The 21558-nt window shown below is 44.8% G+C and overlaps 3 pseudogenes; all 3 read right to left on the reverse strand.

The window, feature by feature from the left end:
• Window positions 1-10031: 10031 nt before the first annotated feature.
• On the reverse strand, window positions 10032-11426 carry LOC105529804 (annotated as a pseudogene).
• A 294-nt stretch (window positions 11427-11720) lies between these two features.
• On the reverse strand, window positions 11721-14754 carry LOC105529806 (annotated as a pseudogene).
• LOC105529807 lies at window positions 14755-16036 on the reverse strand (annotated as a pseudogene).
• Window positions 16037-21558: the final 5522 nt, after the last annotated feature.

Genomic DNA, 21558 nt, shown 5'->3' on the forward strand with positions numbered 1-21558 from the left:
ACAAAAAGAGCGTTTCCAACCAGCTGAATAAAATGAAAGATTTAACTCTATGAGATGAATCCACCCATTACCAAGCAGTTTCACAGATAGCTTCTTTGTAGTTTTTTAGTGGGGATGTTCAGTTGTTCCTCATAGGCCTAATTGGGCTCCCAATTGTTTCCTCACAGATTCTACAAAAAGAGTGTTTCTAAAATGGTGAATCAATAGATAGGTTTAACTCTTTGTTGTGAATCCACACATCAAAAATCTGTTTTACAGATAGCAGTTTTTTAGTTTTTATCTGGGCATATTCTGTTTTTCCTTATAGGCTTCTAAGGGATTCGGTTTTTCCCTATACAATGCAATAGGCTCCCAAATGTCCCTTTGCAGATTCTACAAAAAGCGTGTTTCTAACCTGATGAATTAAAAGACAAGTTTATCTCTGTGACATGAATCCAGACATCACGAAGCAGTTTCACAGATAGCCTCTTTCCACCTTTTATGTAGAGATCTTTAGTTTTTTCCTATAGGCCTCAATAGGTTAACAGTTGTCCCTTAACAGATTATACAAAAAGAGTTTCCAACCTGCTGAATCAAAAGAAAGTTTTAACTCTGTGAGATGAAACCACACATCACCAAGTCGTTTCACAGATAGCTTCTTTCTAGCTTTTATCTGAGGATATTTGATTTTACCCCATAGGCCTCAATGGGTTATGTAATATCCCTTTGCAGATTCAAAAAAGAGTGTTTCCAACTTGTTGAATCAAAAGAAATGTTTAACTCTGTGAGATGAATCCACACATCATGAAGCAGTTTCACAGATAGATTCTTTCTCATTTTTATCAGGGGATATTCAGTTTTTTTCGTAGGCCTCCATGGGCTCCCAAATGTCCCCTCGAAGATTCTAGAAAAAGAGTTTTCCCAACCTGGTGAATCAGAAATAAAGGTTTATCTCTGTGAGTCGAATCCATGCATGACAAAACAGTTTCACACATAGCTTCTTTCTGTTTTTTATCTTGAGATATTTGTTTTTTCTCCATAGGCCTCAATGGACTCCCAAATGTTCCTTCGCAGATTTTACAAAAAGATAGCTTTCAATCTACTGAATCAAAGAAATGTTTAATTGTGTGATATGAGTCCACACATCACCAAGAAGTTTCACATGAACTTCTTTCTAGTTTTTATCTGGGGATATTCAGTTTTTCCCCATAGGCCTCAATGGGCCCCCAAATGTCCCTTCGCAGATTCTTCAAAAAGAGTGTTTCCAACCTCATGAATCAAAAGAAAAGTATAAACCCATGAGATGAATCCACATATCACTAAGCATTTTTCACAGATAGCTTTCTTCTAGTTTTTATCTTGGGATATTCAGTATTTACCCATAGGCCTCAATGGGTTCGCAATGTCTCTTCAGAGATTCTACAAATGGATGTTTCCAACCTGCTGAATCAAAACAAAGGTTTAACTCTGTTAGATAAATTTGCAACAATACAAGCAGTTTCACAGATAGCTTCATTCTAGTTTTTATCTTTAAATATTCAGTTTTTCCCCATAGGCCTCAATGGTTTCTCAAAAGTCCCTTTGCAGGTTCTACAGAGAGTGTTTTATGACTACTGAATCAAAAGAAAAGTTTACTTCTGTGAGATGAATGCACATATAACGAAGCAGTTTTAGTGTGTATCTGGGGATTTTCATTTTTGTTCCCTAGGCCTCAATGGGCTCCCAAATGTCCCTTCACAGATCCCACACCTAAAGTGTTTCCAACCTGCTGAATCAATAGAAAGGTTTAACTCTGTGAAAGTAATCAATGCAAAACAAAGCAGTTTCACAGATAGCTTCTTTCTAGTTTTCATCTGGTGATATTTTGTTTTTCCCTTTAGACCTCAATGGTTTCTAAATGTCCCTTTACAGATTCTGTAAAAAGTGTGCTTACAAACTACCGAATCAAAAGTAAGTCTTAACTCTGGGAGATGAATCCACACATTACTAAGCAGTTTCAAATATTACTTCTTTCTAGTTTTTATCTGGGGATATTCTGCTTTTGCTCCTAAGCCCTAATGTGCTTCCAAATGTTGCCTTGCAGAATCTACAAAAAGAGTGTTTCCAACCTGCTAAATCAAAAGAAAGGTTTGAAATCTGAGAGATGAATTCACACATCACCAAGCAGTTACACAGATAGCATCTTTCTAGTTTTTATCTAGGAATATTCAGTTTCTCCCCTTAGGCTGCAATGGGCTCCCAAATGTCCTTTTGCAGATTATACAAGAAAAGATTTCCAACCTGCTGTAAAAAAAGAAAGCTTTAATTCCGTGAGATGAATCCTCACATAAACAAGCAGTTTCAAAGACAGCATCTGTCTAGTTTTAAACTGTGAATATCCTGTTTTTCCCCAGAGGCCTCAATAAGATTTCAAATGTTCCTTTGCAGTTTCTACAAAAAGAGTTTCCAACCTGTTGAATCAAAAGGAAGGTTTAATTCTGTGAGATGAATCCACACATCACCAAGCAGTTTCAGAGATAGCGTCTTTCTAGTTTTTGTGTGAGGATATTCTGTTTTTCCCAAGAGGCCTCAATGGTTCCCAAATGTCCCACCACATATTCTAAAAAAAGCGTGTTGCCAACCTGCTGAATCAAAAGAAAGGTTTAATTCTGTGAGATGAATCCACACATCACCAAGCAGTTTCACAAATAGCCTTTTTCTACTTTGTATCTGGGGATTTTCTTTTTTCCCCCCTAGGTCTCAAAGTAGTCCCAAATATCCCTTCACAGATTCCATAAAAATGTTTTTTAACCTGCTGAAATAAAAGAAAGGTTTAACTCTGTGAGATGAATCCAGACATCATCAAGTTGGTTCACAGATAGCTTCTTTCTAGTTGTTATCTAGGAATATTCTGGTTTTGCCCATAGGTCCAAAAGCACTCCCAAGTGTCCCTTCACAGATTCTACAAAAAGAGTGTTTCCAACCTGCTTAATCCAAAGGAACTCTGTGAGATAAGTACACACAACCCAAAAAAGTTTCACCGTTGGGTTCTTTCTAGTTTTTATCTGGGGATATTCTGTTTTCTCCATAGGCCTCATTGGGATCCAAAATGTCCCTGAGTAGATTCTACAAAAATAGTGTTTCCAACCCTGCTGAATAAAAAGAAACGTTTACCTCTATGAGATGAATCACACACCAAAAAGCAGTTTCACAGATAGCTTTTTTCTGTTTTTTATCTGGAAATATTTGCTTTTTCCCCTTAGGCTTCAATGGGCTCCCAAGTGTCCCTTTGCAGATTTTACAAAAAGAGTGTTGCTAACCTGTTGAATCAAAAGAAAGGTTTAATTCAGTGAGATGAATCCACACATCTCCAAGCAGTTTCACACACAGCTTCTTTCTAGGTTTTTATCTGTGTATATTCATTTTTTTTCCCATAGGCATCAATGGGTTCCAAAATGTCTCTGCACAAATTCAACAAAAAGAGTGTTTCCAACCTGCAGAATACAAAGAAAGGTTTAACTCTGTGAGATGAATGCACACATTGCCAAGGAGTGATTGGTATTAAGCTCTATAAGCATAACGGTGATGTTTGATCAGGAGAATGAAGCCACCATTACAAAGAGTTATTCCATTAGATTAATGGTTGGGGGGTAAGGCAAGGTTAGTAAGATTTGCTATAAGTCATCAAAAGGCTGTTAGTGGGAGCAGTGTTTGAAGCCCTCGAGAGAGTAATATGATTCGGCTCTGGATTTACTCATAGATTGAATTTGCTAGGCAAAGCAGTAAGGACGAAGGAAGTCCATGGGCAATTATGAGGGTAATTGCACCGGTAAAGCTTCAGGGGGTTTGAATGAGGATAGCCATAATCACAGGGGCTGTATGACTTACAGAGGAATATGCAATAAGTGATTTTAGATCAGTTTGTCATAGACAAATAGAGCTTATTGTAACTATCCCTCATAAAGATAACATGAGGAAGGGGTAGGCTGTATACACTGTCAGGGGGCTGAGGATAAAGGTAAGCCATATTATGCCCTAGCCGCCTGGTTTTAGGAGAACCGCTGCAAGTACTATTGACCTGCAATAGGGGCTTCTACGTGGGCTTTAGGAAGTCATAGGTGAAGTCCGTATAGGGGTATTTTTACTATAAAACCTATAATACATCCTAATCATATAAGGTTATTGGATCAGGAGATTAATAGTTCTTGGGTGTTAAATATTATTTTCATGTTCAGTGAACCTAAGGTATTTTGAGTGTGAATAAGCATAATAAGTAGGGGAAGAGATCCCACTAGTGTTTCAAATAAGAAATATGAGCTTGCATTGAGGTATTCTGGTCGGTTACCCCAGGGGGTGATAATAATTAAGGCAGAGATAATTGTACCTTCAAGGAGAATATAAAATATAATTAGTTCTGTGGTTGTGAATGCCAGAAGTATAAAAAAAATTGTAGGGAAATCAGTATGGCAATATGGAGCTTTCTCCATGAGGGTGACTCATTGGAGAGGTGGTACTGGCTTGCTGTAATTATAAGAGGTAGTAGTCAGGTTGTTAATATTAGAAGGGGTGATGTCAGTGGATCAGAAGAGAAAGTTAATGAGAAGTTGAACAGATTGTCATTGAATTAATTAAAAAATAATAGGGCAATGAAGCTGATGATTAGACTGTGAATAGTCATATTGATTCAGATTTTAGAGTTTTTAGAGAATCATGTTATTAGTAGCAGTGTCATTGTTGGAATAATAATTTTTAGCATTGAAGTAAATTTAGATTATATACGTATCTAGGCCATAGGTGTTGGAGATTGAAACTAGTAAAGCAAGGCCCACTGTGGCTTCGCAGGCAGCAAGTACTAGCAGGGTAATGCGTATTATGAATGCTAGGGTGAAAAGTGTATTTAAAGTTATAGGAGTTTTACGATGAATAATGATTATATTCCTTCTAGGCATAGTAGGGATTTCGGGTGGGATCAATAGATTAATATCCCCAGAAGTAGTACAGTATATGCTAATATGGTATTGATATAAATAGAGGGCATTTGGTAAATACATTGTATCATAAGCTAATGAGGCAAAATCATTTATTTTGGCTTAAACTATCTACCAATTCAGTTCAATCTAATCCTTTTTGAGTTCATTCATAAGTTAACCCTAGGACTAAAATGATAACTAGTATAAGGGCTGTGCTGATTATTAGTGTCAGATTGCTTGTTTGAAGGGCTTGTGGCAAGAGTAGTAAATAGTAGAGTAATTTCTAAGTCAAATAGGAGGAATGTGGTGGCTACTAGAAAAAACTTCAAGGAGAAGGGAATGTGGGTGGAGGATAACAGGTCAAATCCACATTCGTAGGGGCTGGATTTTTTAATATAAATATTAAGTTGTGGGAGCCAAAATGTAATAACTATCACTGATAGGGCTAATAGGGTGTTGATTACTAGGGGTAGTGTTAGGTTAATTACTCCTTTTCAGATGTTGTCCAAAGTAATTGATTGGAAGTCAGTGGTACTGTTTATACTAAAAGAGTAAGATCCTCATCAGTAAATAGAAATATACAAGAATAGTCATACTGCATCTACAAAGTGTCAGTATCAGGTGGCATCTTCAAAGCCAAAGTGATGGCTAGATGTAAAGTGGTATTTTAATTGGCAGGGGAGACAGATAGTGAGGAATGTTGATCCAATAATGCTGTGAAGTCCTTGAAAACCTATAGCTATAAAGAATGTTGAGCCATAAATTCCATCAGAAATAGCAAAGAGAGCCACAAAGTATTCTGAGAGTTGTAGGAGGGTGATGTAAATGCCTAAGGTAATTGTGGTAAGTAGTGCTTGAATTGTTTTCAATTATTTTCTGTTAAGCTGTGATGGGCTCGAGTAATTGATACCAATGTATTCAGGAGGGGTGCTTCCAGATGGTCGAGGGGAGAAATGCCTGTTGGGGGTCAATGTCTTCCTAGTTCTGGTGTTGGGGCTAGACTAGAATGGCAGAATGCCCAGAAGAATCCAGCAAAGAAAAATACTTCTGAGATAAGAAATAGGACTATTCCATATCAGAGGCCTTTTTGGACAATTGTTGTATGGTGGCCTTGAAATGTACATTCCCGGATAATACCACATCACCATTGATATATAGTCAGTGTATTGGTTAGTAGGCCTAAGGTTAAAAGAGTAATAGAGTTAATGTGAAACCATGTAGCTAAGCCGGATGTTATTAGGAGAGTTGGGAGAGCCACTATTAATGGCCAAAGACTGGGTTTGATGAAATGATAGGTGTGTGTTTGGTGGGTCATTATGTGTTGTCATATAAATAAAGGCTTACTAATAGCATAAAGGCATAAGCATAGATGATGGCCACAGCAAATTCGAGAGTGGTCAATAGAATTAGAATAATAAGGGTGATCAAAGCTGTGAAATGGTTAATAGTTGGTAATAGTGTGGCTCCTCCAATTAAGTGTATAAGTAAGTGACCAGCTGTAATGTTGGCTGTTAAACGTACAGTTGATGACATTGGCTGAGTAAGTAGACTGATGGTTTCGATGATTACTAGTATAGGGGTAAGTGGAATGTGTGTGCCTGGTAGTAGGAGGTGAGCTAAGGAGTTTTTAGTTTTAAAGTGGAAGACTGTGATTATTGTGCCTGCTCATAAGGGGATTGCTATACCGAGATTTATTGATAGTCGAGTAGTTGGTGTAAATGAGTGGGGTAGAAGCCCAAGGAGATCGATGGAGGCAATAAAGAGAATTGGGGATATTAGTATAAGGAATCAGGTTCATCCTTTAGTATTATGTAGGATTATTATTTGGTTTAGAACAAGTCGAACTAGTCATTGTTGAATAGAAATCAATCGGTTATTGATGAGATAGTTGGAGGTTGGAAGGAGTGTGGTGGGAAACAAGATTATTAGTGCTGCTGTGGGTAAACAAAGGATTGTCGGGGCAGTAAATGAGATTTTCATTCATTTTAGTTCTCAAGGGCTGTCACGATTTTGTGTTTTAATTATTTTCGGTGTAAGTGGTGTATAGTAAATGAACTTTGATAGTTTTAATTGGATAATGGAGAATAAACTTATGATTGTTGATATAATAACAATAGGTCATGTGGAAGTATCTAGTTGAGGCATTCACTGTAGAGAGGTGTGATTTCTCTCAGTCTTTAACAGAAAAGGTTAACACTGGGGTAGCTTTACAGTGATATTATAGTGCGGATATAGACCAAGTTTTGAAAGTTTTTAATGGGACTAATTCTAGAATAATAGGTGTAAAACTGTGGTTAGAGCCACAAATTTCTGAGCATTGTCCATAGTAGAGGCCTGGTCATGTAGCAGTTAAGGCAGATTCATTTAAGCGTCCAGGGATTGCATCTGGTTTTAACGCTAATGAGGGAATAGATCATGATGTAGGGATAATCAGAGTAACTTTGAGGCATACCATAAAGGCTGAGGAAATGTTGCAGGATAAAAGTTAAATTGACACCTATATATATGATGGCAAAGTGAATTTTAGCATACATTTGATTAAGTGTATAACCTGAAATAGGGGGATCAGTGGACAAAGCCACCAATAATAGCAAATATGGCTCATGCAATGTCCATATGCTCAAATGGCTTTTTTCCAGAGTAGTATGTTATGATATGGAAAATTACCCTAAAACCCAGCAGGAGGACGATACAGACTTCAAGGTGACCAAAGAATCAGAATAAGTGCTAATATGTGATAGGATCACCTCCACCAGCTGGGTCAAAAAAAGTAGTATTAAGATTGCAGTCACTTAACAGTATAATAATGCTGGCGGCTAGGACTGGGAGAGAAAGGAGTCGGAGAACTGCTGTTATTAGGACTGATCAGACTAAAAGGGGTGTGTGACTTTGGGACATAGTTGGAGGTTTTATGTTAATAATTGTGGTGATAAAGTTAATGGCCCCTAAAATAGAAGAGACACCTGACAAATGGAGTGAGAAGATGGTTAAATCTACAGAGCCTCCTGCATGTGTTAGGTTTCCTGCTAAGGAGGAGGGGGTAGACTGTTCTGCTGATTCCAGCGCCAGCCTTTATTATAGTGGATACAAGTAATAGTAGGAAAGAGGGTGAGCACAGTCAGACACTCATATTATTTATCTGGGGAAATGCTATGTCGGAGCACCAATTATCAGAGAGATTAACCAGTTGCCAAAACCTACAATTATAATTGGTATTACTATAAAGAAAATTATGACAAATGCAAACAGCTTCACAAAAGATTACATAGCTCAAAGGTGGAAGTGAGACATAACTGCTGCCTAATTTCTGTGCCTGCATGGGCCTAATAACTTAGAGGTAGTTTACATTCCTCAGATTAAAAAATTTCTGCCTGGTGCAGTGGCTCATGCCTGGAATCCCAGAACTTTGGGAGGTGGAGACAGGTGAATTACTTGAACCCAGGAGTTCAAGGCAAACCTGAACAATGTATCGAAATCTTGTCTCTAGTAAAAAGACAAAAATTAGCTGTATGTGGTAGTGCATGCCTGTAGTCCTGGCTACTCAGGAGGCTGAGGCAGGAGGATCGCTTGAACCTGGGAAGTCAAGGCTGAAGTAAGCTGTGATTGTGCAACATAAAGATGGGAACAGCAGACACTGGAGACCACTGGGTGGGGGGAGGGAGTGGGCCAAGGGTTGAAAAACTACCTATTGGGTACTGCGTTCATTGCTTGGGGGATGTGATCAGTCCTACCCTAAAACTCAACATCGTGCAATACACCCATGTAACAATCTGCACATGTAACCCTTGAAACTAATAGTTGAAGTTTTCATAAAATCAAATAGTTCCTCACTATGGATGCCCAGTCATAGTTGAAAATTGTAGGTATCTAGAAGGATTCAGTAGTGAACTATATTTATTCAAGACTTTTTAGGTTAATGTGTTTTTAAATGTTTGTTTGGCAATTTTATATATTGATGTCTCATGGTATAGGATAGGCTACCTCATTTTAGTTAATTGTGTTTTTGTTTTGATTCATATGTTATAATTCTGTATGACAATATTCAACTTCATACACTTTAAGCCAGTGTACAGCAAAATCAAATATGAATCAGCCATAGGTCTGTTGCCACTATAATTATCTTCACGTTTGTTTGCCTGTATAAATATTAGCCACATTTTAAAATAATTTGTATAATGGTTATTTTGGTTGGTTATAGATGGTTATTTTCTCTTGTGTTGGTGAATAGTCGTGGAAATTGTCTTAATTTCCACACGTGTTTATTGGTGAATATTATCTTGGTGTGAGAAACATTTTGTGATTTGGAGGTAAGTTTTGAAAAGCTTCCTAACTCTATTGTACATTTATTTATTTTTATTTTTCAAAAATACACACCAATATGTACAATCTTAAGTACTTCAAATTATGTCGTTAATTTATGTTACATATACTGACACTGTTAGCAATATATCTGTAGACAGTTTTCTATTTTTATGTTATTACATTGAGACAGAGTCTCACTCTGTCATCCAGGCTGGAGTTCAGTGGCACAATCTCAGCTCTCTGCAATCTCTGGGTTCTTATTTTCCTAATTACACTTAGTTGTCTGTATTCCCATGTTACATATGGAGCATAATTGAGATGGTTATTTTGATTTTTTTTTCAGATAATTCTCCTGGCTCAGCCTCCTGAGTAGCTGGGATTACAGGTGTGTGCCACCATGCCTGGCTAAATTTTGTATTTTTAGTAGAGATGGGATTTTCCCATGTTGGTTAGGCTGGTATTGAACTCCTAACCTCATGTGATCTGTCTGCCTTGGCCTCCCAAAGTGCTAGGATAACAGGCATGAGACACCTGCCCAGCCTAGAATGTTTTCATCTTGTTAAACTAATACACAATCCATGTGAATCCCATTTCCCATTACCTGGCCCTTTCCAAACATTATTCTGTTTTCTCTTTTTAATAGTGTAACTACCTTAGATATCCCATATAAGCAGATTCATACAGTATTTGTCTTATTTTTGGCTGGTTCATTAAATTTAACATAATGTCAAGATTTATGTTTATAGTAGATGTTAGAAGATTCCTTCCTGAAGGGAGGAAGTTGTGCACCTCCACAGGCCACTAAGAGGTGAGAGCCAACTTGAGGACGACTTGGACCTGCAGAGGCCCCCGGGAGGCAAGCGCGGGGCCCTCAGAGGCTGTTCTCCAGCCAGAGCTGGGTCTGTGCAGCCCACTGGGAGGCAGAAGGTGAGCCTACAGAGCTTTGACTGGAGAAAGGTTTGGGTCTAAAAAGACTGGCGGGAGCTGGGCAGGAGCTGAGCCCACAGAGGTTGCTTGTTTTGAGGCGTGAGTCGGGCCTGTCAATGCAGCCAGGAGGAAGGGGAAGAGCTGGACCTGGAGAGGCCATCACCAGGGAGGCTGAGAATGGGCCTCTACAGGCCGATGGGAGGCAGGAACTGGCCCTGGAGGGGCCCACTTGAGGCCCCGTGTTGTGCCTGGAGAGGCTGCCGGGAGGCCGGAGCTAGGCTTGGAGAGGATGACTTCAGGACAATGTTGGGGCCTGCAGAAGCTGCCGGGAGGCCCAAGCTGGGCCTAGAGGAGCCACTTGGAGGAAGTTTGGGGGCGTGGAGACTCCGTCAGAGGGCAGAAGCTGAGCCTCCTGGAGAGGCCAACATGAGGCCTGAGCTGGGCCTGGAGAGTTGGGCTTGAGGAAGTTGTGGGCCTACAAATGCCACCAGGAGCTGGGCAGGAGCTGAGTCCAAAGAGGTTGCCGTGAGGCAGGAGTTGGGCCTGTAGACACAGCTGGGAGGAAGAGCTGGGTCTGGAGAGGACACTGGGAGGCTGCAGCTGGGTCTGGATATGCCAACTTGAGGAGCTTCTGGGCCTTGAGAGGCCACCAAAATGGGACAAACTGGGTCCGGAAAGGCGGTTGTGAGGGGTGAGCTGGGCCTTTGGACGCCATCAGGAGGCAGGAGTGGGGCCTGTCAAAGCTGCCGGAAGGCAGGAGCCTCCGACTGGGGAGGCTGCAGAGAGGCTGCGGCCTGGGCGTCGGAGGGTCTGTTGTGAGGCAGAGGCTGGGTCTGTATACGGGCCTACAGGAGGCAGCAGGCTGTGCCCAGAGAGGCCGACTGGAGGTCTAGTTCTGGGCCTGAAGAGGCCACCAAAAGTCAAAAGCGGGGCCTGGGAAGGCCACCGAGAGGCACGAGCTGACCTGGGACTAAAGAGGCCATTGAGGCAGGAGAAGCTGGGCCTGGAGAGGCTGACGGGAGGAAGTGGTGCACCTGGAGAGGCAGCCAAGAGGCGAGAGCTGGGCTGGGGAGGCCGAATTGAGGAAGACCTGGGCCTGTAGAGGCGGCCGGGAGGTAGTAGCTGGCCCCAGAGAGGCCGACTTAAGGACAACTTGGGCCTGCAGAGGCCAATGGTAGGAAGATTCGGGCCCAGAGAGGCCAACTGTAGGAAGTGCACGGCCTGGAGAGGATGCAAAGCAACAAACGCTAGACCTGGAAAGGCCACCATCGAGGCATTAACTTGGCCTATGGAGGCCACTGGGAGGCAGAAGCTGGGCCTGCAGAGGCCGCCAAAGGGCAGGAGCTTGTCCTGAGTGGGCCACGGCGAGGCTAGAGGCGGGCCCGGAAGGGCCCACTGCGAGGTAGAGGCTGGGCCTGGAGAGGCCACCCACAGGCAGGTGCTGGGCCTGGAGAGGCCACGAGAGGCATGAGCAGAGCCCCATCGGTCCAGCGTGAGAGAGGATGTCTGCCCAGAGGGGCCAGTGTGAGGCAGGCGCTCACACCTCTGGGCGGGCAGCGAGAGTCATGAATTGGGCTGAAACAGGCCACGGTGCAGGAGGAGCTGGGCCTGTCAAGGCTGCAGGGAGGCAGGCAGGCAGGAACTTGGTCCCGGGAAGCCACTGTGAGGTGAGAGCCGAGCCTGGAGAGGCCCCTGGGAGGCAAGCATGGGGTCTGCAGAGGCTGTTCTCCACCTGGAGCTGGGTCTGTGCATTCCACCAGGAGGCAGAATGTGGGCCTACAGAGCTCTGGCTGGAGAAAGGCTTGGGCCTACAAAGGCTAGTGGGAGCTGGGAGGGAGCTGAGCCCTCAGAGGTTGCTTGTTGGAGGCCGGAGTCAGGCCTGTTGATGCAGCCAGGAGGAAGCGGAAGGGCTGGGACTGGACAGGCCGCCACGAGGGAGGCCAAGAATGGGCCTCTACAGGCCGACAGGAGTCAAGAGCTGGCCCTGGAAGGGCCCACTTGAGGACCCGTGTTGCGTGCGGAGAGACTGCCGGGAGGCCGGAGCTGGGCCTGGAGAGGCCGACTTCAGGACGATGTGGGGGCCTGCAGAGGACACCAGGGGGCCCAGGCTGGGCCTAGAGGAGCTGTCTGGAGGATGTTTGGGGGTGTGGAGACTCCGTCAGAGGGCAGGAGCTGAGCCTCCTGCAGAGGCCACCGTGAGGCCTGAGCTGGGTCTGGAGAGCTTGGCTTCAGGAAGTTTTGGGCCTACATAGGCTGCCAGAAACTGGGCGGGAACTGAGTCCAAAGAGGTTGCTGTGAGGCAGGAATTGGGCCTGTAGATGCAGCTGGGAGGAAGAGCTGGGCCTGGAGAGGATGCCGGGAGGCTGCAGCCGGGTCTGGAGAGGCCAACTTGAGGAGCTTTTGGGACTGGAGAGGCCACCAAAAGGTGACAAACTGGCCCCAGAAAGGCCATTGTGAGACGTTAGCTGGGCTTGAGGAGGCTCATGAAAGGCAGGAGCAGCTCCTGTCGAAGCTGCCGGAAGGCAGGAACTTTGGACTGATGAGGCTGCATTGAGGCTGAGGACTGCGTGTGGGAGGGTCCGCTGTGAGGCAGAGGCTAGGCCTGTATACGGGCCTTCAGGAGGCAGGAGGCTGGGCCCAGAGAGGCTGTCTGGGCCTGAAGAGGCCACCAAAAGTCAAAAGCAGGGCCTGGGAAGGCCGCCAAGAGGCTCGAGCTGGGCTGGGCCTAAAGAGGCCTTGGGGAGGCAGGAGGAGCTGGGCCTGGAGAGGCTGACGGGAGGAAGTTGTGAACCTGGAGACGCCACCGAGAGGTGACAGCTGGGCAAGGGGAAGCCGACTTGAGGATGACTTAGGTCTGCAGACGTCGCCGGGAGGAAGGACTGGTCCCGGAGAGGCTGACAGGAGGAAGTGCAGGGCCTTGAGAGGGTGCAAAGCAGCAAATGCTAGGCCTGGAAAGGCTGCCATCCAGGCATGAGATTGGCCTAGGGAGGCCACTGGGAGGCAGGAACTGGGCCTGCAGAGGCCGCCAAAGGGCAAGAGCTTAGCCCGAGGGGGCCACAGCAAGGCAAGAGGCGGGCCTGGAGAGGGCCGACTATGAGGTAGAGGCTGGGCCTGAAGAGGTGACCCACAGGTAGAGGCTGGGCCTGGAGAAGCCACGAGAGGCATGAGCTGGGCCCCAGTGGGCCGGTGTGAAGGAGAACCTAGGACTATAGAATCCAGTGTGAGGCAGGAGCTCACACCACTGGGCGGGCCGTGAGAGGCAGGAGTTGGGCCGAAACAGGCCACAGCTTGGGAGAAGCTGGGCCTGTCGAGGCAGCCAGAAATCAGGCAGGCAGGAACCTGGCCCTGGGAACCCGCCGTGAGGCAAGAGCCGGGCCTGGAGAGGCCCCTCAGAGGCAAGCGTGGAGCCCGCAGAGTCCACTATCCAGCCAGTGCTGGGTGTGTGCAGGCCACCGGGAGGCAGAAGGTGAGCCTACAGAGTTCTGACTGGAGAAAGGTTTGTTCCTACAAAGGCTGGCAGGAGCTGGGCAGTAGCTGAGATCACAGAGGTTGTTTGTTGCAAGGTGGTAGTCGGGCCTCTCGACACCGCCAGGAGGAAGGGGAAGGGCAGGGCCGGGAGTGGCCACCATGAGGGAGACAGAGTCTGGGCCTCTACAGGCCGACAGGAGGCAGGAGCTGGCCCTGGAGGGGCCCTCTTGAGGCCCGTGTTGAGCCGGGAGAGGTTGCCAGGAGGCTGGAGCTGGGCCTGGAGTGGCCGACTTCAGGACAATGTGAGGGCCTGCAGAGGCCACTGGGAGGCCCAAGCTGAGCCTAGCAGAGGAAGTTTGGGGGTGTGGAGACTCCGTCAGAGGGAAGGAGCTGAGCCTCCTGCAGAGGCAACCGTGAGGCCTGAGCTGGGCCTGGAGAGTTTGGCTTCAGGAAGTTTTGGGCCTACAAAGGCCACCAGGAGCTGGGCTTGAGCTGAGTCCAAAGAGGTTGCTGTGAGGCAGGAGTTGGGCCTGTAGATGCAGCCATGAGTAAGAGCCGGGCCTGGGAGGATGCCGGGAGACCGCAGCTGGGTCTGGAGAAACCAACTTAAGGAGCTTCTGGGCCTGGAGAGGCCACCAAAAGGGGATAAACTCGGCCTGGAAAGGCGGCTGTGAGGGTTGAGCTGGGCCTGAGGAGGCCATCATGAGGCAGGAGCAGGGCCTGTTGAAGCTGCCGGAAGGCAGGAGCTTTGGACTGAGGTGGCCACAGTGAGGCTGCGGACTGGCCATGGGAGAGTCCGCTGTGAGGCAGAGGCTGGGCCTGTATACAGGTCTTTGGGAGGCAGGAGGCTAGGCCCACTGAGGCCAACTAGAGATCAAGTTCTCAGCCTGAAGAGGCTGCCAAAAGTCAAAAGGGAGGCCTGGGATGGCCGCGGAGAGGCACGAGCTGGGCTGGGCCTAAAGAGACCACTGGGAGGCAGGAGGAGCTGGGCTTGCAGTGGCTGAGGGGAGGAAGTTGTGCACCTAGAGATGCCACTGAGAGGCGAGTGCTGGGTTGGGAGAGGCCTACTTGAGGAAAACTTGGGCCTGCAGAGGCCGCGGGGAGGAAGATCCGGGCCTGGAGAGGCCATCTAGAGGAAGTGCAGGGCCCGGAGAGGATGCAAAGCAGCAAATGCTGGGCCTAGAAAGGCCGCCATTGAGGCATGAGCTTGGCCTATGGAGGCCACTTGGAGGCAGGAGCTGGGCCTGCAGAGGCAGCCGATGGGCAGGAACTTGGCCTGAGGTGGCCACAATGAGGCAAGGAGCAGTCCCGGAAGGGCCCACTGCCAGGTAGAGGCTGGGCCTGGAGAGGCAGCCCACAGGCAAGGGCTGGGCCTGGAGAAGCCATGGGAGGCATGAGCTGTGCCCCAGTGGGCCAGCGTGAGGGAGGACCTTGGCCTAGATAGGCCCGTGTGAGGCAGGAGCCCACACCTCTGGGCGGGCAGCGAGAGGCATGAGTTGGGCCGACACAGGCCATGGTGTGGGAGGAGCTGGGCCTGTCCGGGTTGCCAGGAGGCAGGCAGGCAGGAACCTGGCACCAGGAAACTGCTGTGCGGCCAGCACTGGGCCTGGAGACCCCCTGTGAGGCAAGCGTGGCGCCCTCAGAGGCTGTTCTCCAGCCAGAGCTGGGTCTGTGCAGGCTACCGGGAGGCAGAAACTGGGCCTACAGAGCTCTGGCTGGAGAAAGGTTTGGGCCTACAAAGGCTGGCGGGAGCTGGGCAGGAGCTGAGCCAACAGAGGTTGCTCGTTGCGAGGCAGGAGTTGGGCCTGTCGACACAGCCAGGGCAAAGGGGAGGGGTTGGTCCTGGAGAGGCCACCATGAAGGAGGCAGTAGCTGGGCCTCTACAGGCTGACGGGAGGCAGGAGTTGGCCCTGGAGGGACCCACTTAAGGCCCTTTGTTGTGTGTGCCTGGAGAGGCCACCATGAGGCTGGAGCTGGGCCCGGAGAGGCTGACTTCAGGATGATGTGAGGGTCTGCAGAGGCCACAGGGAGGCCCAAGCTGGGCCTAAAGGAGCCGCCTGGAGGAAGTTTTGGGGCCTAGAGACCACCGGATGACAGGAGCTGAGACTCCTGGAGAGTACACCATGAGGCCTGAGTTGGGCCTGGAGAGCTTGGCTTGAGGAAGTTTTGGGTCTACAAAGGCCGCCAGGAGCTGGGCTTGAGCTGAGTCCAAAGAGGTTGCTGTGAGGCAGGAGGTGGGCCTGTAGACGCAGCCGTGAGTAAGAGCTGGGCCTGGGAGGACGCCAGGAGGCTGCAGCTGAGTCTGGAGAAACCGACTTAAGGAGCTTCTGGGCCTGGAGAGGTGGCCAAAAGGGGACAAACACGGCCCAGAAAGGTGGCTGTGAGGGGTGAGCTGAGTCTGAGGAGGCCATCACAAGGCAGGAGCGGGGCCTGTCGAAGCTACTGGAAGGCAGGAGCTTCAGACTGGGTTGGCCGCAGTGAGGCTGCGGACTGGCCGTGGGAGAGTCTGCTGTGAGAAACTAATCTAGGAGTAGAAAGAATATGGTAGCTGAGGGGAAAAAAGAAAAGATGACTTAGCCACAAATTCATCAGGAGCAAAATGTTGACTCAGAAAGTTGTCTAGATCACCGTCTCCAAAGCTGATGCAGTGTCCTTATGAAAATATATTTCAACGTGTCCATAATTGTATGTAATGAAAATATCTGTCAACAAATGTACTGCTACAATAATGTGAACATTATGAAATGAAATTTGAAAGAGTGAAATAAAAAGCTCAGCACTCATTTCCTAAGTCCCAGTGAATTATTACTCTCCACCATGGAGGCCATCAATCTAGGTAGTATGTGGATACTTAACAGTTACTGTTGAATCACCAAGGAAGGTCCTAGTGAAGACTGTTGTGGTGTCCTGCTTGATCTGAAAGTAAAGTTTGGCACACCAATAAATTGAAGTCCTTTATAATAAAAAGCTTGCAAATGTAAGTCCTTGTACTTCTTTCTGCTGCAGAGGACACTATCCAGAAAGACACACACAATGGAAGAAAATATTTGCAAGTCATATATTTAATAAGGGACTTACATTCTAGAATATATAGAATTCTTACAACTTAAGAATAAGACAACCCAATTAAAAAGTGGGCAAAGAATCTCAATAGACATTTGTCGAAATATACAGACACGTGAAAACATGTTCAACTCAATCATCAAAGAAATGCAAATCAGAACCACAATGAAATACTATTTTACATCCACTGTACTAGTCCATTTTCATGCTGCTGATAAAGACATATCTGAGACTGGACAATTTACAAAACAAAGAGATTTAATGACTTACAGATCCACCTGGCTGGGGAGGCCTCACAATCATGGTAGAAGGCAAGGAGGAGCAGGTCACCTCTTGGGTGGATGGTGGCAGGCAAAGAGATTGGGCAGGGAAACCACCCCTTATAATACCATCAGATTGTGTGAGACTTATTAAGTATCACAAGAACAGCACGGGAAAGACCTGCCTCCGTGATTCAATTACCTCCCACTAGGTTCCTCTCACAAAACATGGGAATTCAAGATGATATGTGGGTGGGGACACAGCAAACCATATCATCCACTATGATGGCTTTCATCAAAAAAGCAAATAAGTGTTACTGAGAATGTGGAGGAAGCAAAAGTTCCACACGCTGCTGGTGGGAATGTAGCATGGTGGATCTACTTTGGAAAACAGTTTGGGAGTTCCTTCAAAAGATAAACACAGGGTTATCATTTGAGCCAGGAATTCCACTTGTTAAACTGAAGGCCGGGGGGCAGTGTCTGATGCCTCTAATCCCAGCAATTTGGGAGGCTAAGGCAGGAGGATCGCTTGAGCTCCAGAGTTCGAGACCAGTTTCGGTGACATGGTGAAATCCTGTCTCCACAAAAATACAAAAATTAACAGGGCACGGTGGCAAATATCTGTGGTCCCAGGTACTCGGGAGGCTGAAGTGAGAGGACTGCTTGAGCCTAGGAGGTCGAGGTTGCAGTGAGCTGAGATCGTACCACTGCACTCCAATTTGGGTGACTGAGTGAAAACCTAGCTATCTAAATAAATAAATCCAAATAAACTGAGGCACATCAAAATTTTAATGAGTTTATTCAAGCATTCAGTGACTCATTAATTCAGCAGTAACAGACCACAAGCAGTTCAGTGCAGGTGGGCAAGAGGAAACTTTTATAAAGTGTTTGTGGATGCAAGAAAAAGAGGATATTTGACTGGTTATGGTGGAAAGTTTTCAGGTTAGTTGGTGGCTTCTGACTGGTTAAGCTTTAATTTCATTTACTGTTTACATTGAATTAGGTTTGGTTTCCTTACATAGGAACCCAATATTTCAGAGCTGTTTCAGCCTAATAGCCTCCTGATTAACAATTTTAACACATTCCTAGGTGTCTGCCCAAGAGAACTGAAACCATGTGTTTACACATAAACTTGTCTGTGAATGTTTGTATCTGCATCATTCTTAATAGCCTAAAGGTGGAAAGAACCATCAACTGATGGCTAAACAAAACGTAGTATGTCAATACAATGTCACCATATTTGTCATAAAAACAATGAAGCACTAATATATGCCACAACATGAATGAAAGTTAAAAACATTATGCTAAGTGAAAGAAGCCAGTCAAAAAAGACCACATATTCTATGATTCCATTTATAGGAAATGTCCAGTATGGACAAATCTATGAAGATGGAAAGATTAGTGGTTGCCTAGGACTGGGAGGTGGGGTGAGGAGATTGGGGAGTGATAGCTAAAGAAGGTATACAAAGTTTCTTTGGGGGATTATAAAAACGTACACAAATTGATTGTGGCTATTGTCACACAATTCTGTAACTGTACTAAAAACCATTGAACTGCACAGTTAAAGCAGATGAATTGTAAAGTATGTTGTATCTCAATAAAACTGTTACAAAAAATTTAGGTGCTAATTACTTTGGAAAAGAGTCATTACTATAAAATAATGCACAACACTATTTCCTTAACTATCAAACTTAAAAATTGCATTTAAAACTATGGTTCAATTCCAAGGATGTGTAAGATCTCTATGAGCAAAACTAAAAAGCACTGCTGAAAGAAATCATAGATGACACAAACAAAGGGAAATACATTCCATGCTCATGATGGTAAGAATCAACATTGTGAAAATGGCCATACTGCCCAAAGCAGTCTCCAGATTCAATGGAATTCCATCAAAATACAATCATCATTCTTTATACAACTACAAAAGTCCTAAAATGCATATGGAACAACAACAAAAAAAGCCCACATAGACAAAGCAATACTACACAGAAAGAACAAATCTGGAGGCACCACACTACACTACTTCAAATTGTACTAGAAGACTATAGTTAGCAAACAGCATGGTATTGGTATAAAAATGGGGAGATAGACCAAAGGAACAGAATAGAGAACCCAGAAATTAAGGCAAATACTTAAACTTTCAAAAAGGCAAGGATTTGGGAGAAAAAATGGCCAGGACTTTTGGTAATTGAGCACTAACTGAATACTTTTTGCTTCTACCAACACATCTCAACCAGACCTTGCCTGTGAGATACACAGAAAATAAAACATAGCACACGTGCTGCCCCTTTTTTAGGGAATGATGCAGATTGCTTCAAATTGGACAGTGGACTCTCCAGCTGCTTTTTGTTTCTGTAACACCAACAATGTTAATTTTATTAATATCTTGTCTGAATCTGAAAGTAATATATGCATTTTATTACAAGTTAAACAAAATTCTAATATTTTGCTGTGGTGTGTGTTTACATATGTTTAAAACATACTTCAAAATATTAGGAATGTTGTGGAATGCTGTCAAACCAGGGTTGGATATTACTGAATAAAGAAAACTAGCAGAAATTTAGTGAATGCTTTTCCACTTGCAAAGTTTATGGTTATAAAGCTAAGAGTCCTACTTGCTACAGCATGAGAATAACTAAAAAGACTCATCCAAATCATTGTTTCATCAAGAAATGAAATCCAGGCAGTCTTTATATTGCAAAGGGACCAAAAAATATTGAAGTCAAAATTTACTGAACTAATAATCATTTTACTATAAGTTCAAAGCAAAAGTGAATTCCTCATAAGAACATAAGTTTATCTCCAGATCATGTAAGAACTGTCAGTTGATTCATATGCCAGTATGAATATACATGCCAATATACTAGAAATATACACCTAATCAAACTGGAGGTTATAGGAAGTCATTAAGACTGGTGGCTTTGGCAAACCATCTGAATTAATTTTACAGACTCGTGTCAGAAGTGTTCTATGATAGTTGGAGCTGAGGCTGGGTTCCATCCCTCCTGGACCCACTGGATTATTTTTTACTTGAAGAATGCTATCTGCCTGTTACAGATTTTATTTCCCTGGAAACAAACAGGAATATGCACAAATCACTGTATTTTGAATTTGAATATTATATTTAAGAAATGTATTTAAGGCGGGGCACGGTGGCTCACGCCTGTAATCCCAGCACTTTGGGAGGCCGAGGCGAGTGGATCATCTGAGGTCGGCAGTTCAAGAGCAGCCTGGCCAACATGGAGAAAAACCGTCTCTACTGAAAATACAAAAATTAGCCAGGTGTGGTGCTGCATGCCTGTGATCCCTCAGGAGGCTGAGGCAGGAGAATCGCTTGAACCCATGAGGTGGAGGTTGCAGTTAGCCAATATGATGACATTGCACTCCAGGCTGGGCAATAAGAACAAAAGTCCATTTCAAAAAAAAAAATTGCATTTAAATACACAACATGAGAGCTGCCATTGCCATCTCTATTTGTCACTGCCTGTAATTCCTACTGTTTGTCTTAGGCCAAGATCTTTGGCAAGGGCTGTAGCAGTTCTTTCTTCACTGCAGCTCTGTGTTGAGGCTTATTATGAAGCAAGCACTCAAATCGCATCAATTGTTACACTCTTTGGCGATATGTGATTGGGTATGGCCATCTAAATTTTTTCATGCTTTAAAGATTTTCCTAAAAGGAAATTGCTGGTCGTAATGCCCTCACTGTGACTAGAATACAGTTTTTTAAGGGAGGTTTCTTTTTAAGTCCATATTTTTACTACTGTGGCTTTAAAGCAATATGCTTCTGGCATAGGTGGCATCATGAGAATGTAAAGTGTCACTCGGGATGGGTAATTTTGCTTTTTTCTTTTGAATCCCTGTAACATTTTGAATCTTCAACATTTCTAATTAGCAGAGACCCTGAGTAGCAAAATAAAAAATTATTACAAGATGTGTTTGTCAGTCATGAACACAGAAACTAATGAAGTACCCTGGGCGGTCAATATGTTCTGAATTCTTAAATAAGAACTACTTTGGAAGGTGAACAAATGAGAGGTTGATATATCTCAGTTATTTGTAAAATGCATCTCCTACTCCCTACTGTTAGTTATAGGGTATAGGACAATAGACATTATTATGGACAAAAAGGACAGAAAAGAACACCTAAGGTGTGTAAATGGTGTTAGCATGGAAACACAATTGCGCCTCTTATATAATTTTAGCAGGAAGGGTGTGTGAATTGACCCACGTGCCCATTTCTGGCAAATGGGCCAATTTGCCAGGGTTTAAACATTTAGTTCTGAATGACTTTTTTGTCATTGGGTACATCTGACATGAACTTTGTTAGATATACTGTATGCGTTTTAAGGTACAGGGAGGGTGTGTGCATTCAAAGCATTCTCTAGCTGTTGTCCTCCCTGGAGCAGTGAATTTGAAATGAATGGTCTTCCTGAAGGTTTCTTTGCCTGTCTTCAGCGTACTTCATACCCTGTCCTACCAACCCTACTTTTAGCTACAAAATGGTTTTGTTGAAAATAAATTTTGGCATTAGAATTTAGTCTGTGTTTAAATATTATTTTATTTAACACACTCAACTTTTTTCACCAGTTGTGTTATAAAAAGAAGGCAGG

This window comes from Mandrillus leucophaeus, unplaced genomic scaffold, assembly GCF_000951045.1.
Source record: "Mandrillus leucophaeus isolate KB7577 unplaced genomic scaffold, Mleu.le_1.0 Scaffold780, whole genome shotgun sequence".
Lineage (NCBI taxonomy): Eukaryota > Metazoa > Chordata > Mammalia > Primates > Cercopithecidae > Mandrillus > Mandrillus leucophaeus.